Source organism: Malaya genurostris, chromosome 3, assembly GCF_030247185.1.
Source record: "Malaya genurostris strain Urasoe2022 chromosome 3, Malgen_1.1, whole genome shotgun sequence".
NCBI lineage: Eukaryota > Metazoa > Arthropoda > Insecta > Diptera > Culicidae > Malaya > Malaya genurostris.
Genome location: NC_080572.1, coordinates 161,817,228 through 161,819,981, shown reverse-complemented (window position 1 = coordinate 161,819,981; position 2,754 = coordinate 161,817,228).

The window sequence follows — 2,754 nt, the reverse complement described above, 5'->3', positions numbered from 1 at the left end:
TTCACTAATGAAAGGAAATTTCGGAAATAAAATGATGTTTAAAGTTGTGATTCCGTTAGATTATTGTTATAGAATGGCAGATGCAAGGAGCATTCCTTTATATCGTAAGTCCTTGCCGCACTGACAGGAACATTCAACGACGAAATTTAATTGTTTTTGTTATTAACCGCAATTGAATTGTAAATCCATATACTTTTTTCGTTTGAAAATGATGACTTGAAATTCAAACATGGAATTCAAACGCCCAATACGCAGCGTCAAGTCAGGTCATACAACTTTTCAGTCTGACAATAAAGTTTCATAACGCCATGACTTCCTTGAACATCAGATCATATGGGCAATCAAACACGCTCAGATGAAAAAGTTTCATTATTTCTTTCTTACTTTTTGTGGCATCTGTATAAATCTGTATTGAATTTGAGAAATCTGTATAAAATCTGTACTCTGTATTAAATCTACATGCGCATGTAAAAATCTGTATAATATCTGTACCTGCGTGGGAGCTCGAATGACAGACACACTTCAAACAAGATTAGGCAAAACTAGGTTGGATTAGTTTAAAATTACCCAAACTTATCTAGACTAGTTGGGGTTAAATGAGATTAGAGAAGATTATTTTGGAATGACTTGAGTTTATTAGTATGAGATTGTCTAGAGTTTAGAGTGATTTGCCCCTTGTTCAAAACTTTGTGCAAAGCGCACCATCTTAAGCGTACAAAATAATTTTTATAAATTACAGTTGATAGAGTTGATCGCCCGTGGAGATAAAGTGATAAATTCGTTAGTTTCAAAATATTTCGTTCTTTCAGATGACTTAAATATATCCTTTGGAACTGGATAGATTTCTAAAAAATGTACGCAGTGTACGCAATATGTAGTAATATGTCCGAAAAACGTGAAACTTTTGAGAACCTGAGGTACAGGTCGAAATCCCTAGTAAAGAAGGATGGTTGTGGTGGCTATGATCGTGGTCATCACGTAAAACACAAGCGAACAGCAAGTGCTGCATCGTGCCAGCATTGAGGAGGCAGCCCTCCTAACATGATGTTGGAAGCGCAATCCTGGTAAGGTGGCTTACCGAAATTTTGACCAACCACGTAAGGCAATAGTAGAACAAACGGATTGATTCAACGGCTACAGACCCGGTAACGAAATAAAAACAACGATTGAAAAGTCGGATCTTGGAAGGAGAGAACTTTGAATGAACCCGCACGTGTTGGGCTCTTAGATCGTGAACTGCTGAATGTGGCAGCAATTCAAGAAATTCGCTGGCCCAGAACTGGAGAACGCTAATTCCGAGCGATGGATCCCATCACCAACACTTCATTCAAGTACAACATTTACTATTCCGGCGGCGATGAAGCGAGTCATTCTGTGGAAGCCGATAAGCGACCAAATCTGTGTGTTGAGAATCAAGGGCAAATTCTTCAACTATAGCCTGATCAGCATTCATGTGCCAACGAACGACAAACACGATGACATGGAGGATGCGTTCTATGAGTGCCTGGACAAGGCCTACGGTGACTGCCCAAAACAATACATAAAGATAGTCATCGGAGATGCAAACGCGCAGATCGGGAAAGAAAACTTTTTTCACCCTGTCATTAGTACTGAAAGCCTTCATTCCGTTACCAACGATAATGGTCTGCGGCTGGTGACCTTCGCTGCTACTAGGGTGATGGGAATCAGCAGCACCTACTTCGCACGCAAGAATATCCGTAAATACACCTGGCGACATCCGAGTGGTGACACATTATCATTATCTTGTGGTTGCAAAAATTCGGGCGCGATTATCCAGCGTCGCGAATTCAAGAAACAAAAGAACGATGCGTTTCAATATCCATATATATATATATATATATATATATATATATATATATATATATATATATATATATATATATATATATATATATATATATATATATATATATATATATATATATATATATATATATATATATATATATATATATATATATATATATATATATTTATATATATATATATATATATATATATATATATATATATATATATATATATATATATATATATATATATATATATATATATATATAGAGAGAGAGAGAGAGAGAGAGAGAGATACGTATGATACAAAAACTAACGACATGGTAATTCAAACATGATTTAAAACTATTATCAGTACCTAACGGATAAGCAGATTGGAAAATTAGAAAATTGACATATGAAGGCGAAAATTGACATGTGTGTAATGAAAATCGCGAAAATGTTACCGCAGACACGGAACTCGAACTCAGGTTAGGAGTAACAGTAACAGACCAATTCTTAGAAAGCCAAACGAACCGTCAAATTCCTATGTTAGAGCATGGGAATTTGACGGTTTGTTTGGCTCCCTAAGAACTAGTCGCCAGTCTATTGAGTAATTTGACGTCTTTGTTATCCACACCGATGCAGAGTGCAAAGATCTATTCATAAACGAAATTAGAATGTGTACGAGCCGAATTCACAGTTTCCCTCTCAGCAGGCGGTTTTATTTTGTTGGTCTTTGAGCGCTTGTTGAACAACATATTGCACGAAATATTAGTCGGTAGTCTTGTGGGAGTTCTCGGATCTCGACTTCGGCTGCGGCTGAATGTCAGTGACAACAAAAACGATTTGTGGAGGCTTGTCGATTCGAGATTCATTTCTCGGTTAATTTTTCAAAAGGGCGTATAAGCAAGTGACAGTTTCTTTTTGTTTACTTTTTCTTCTATTAATTACCAAGCGGTT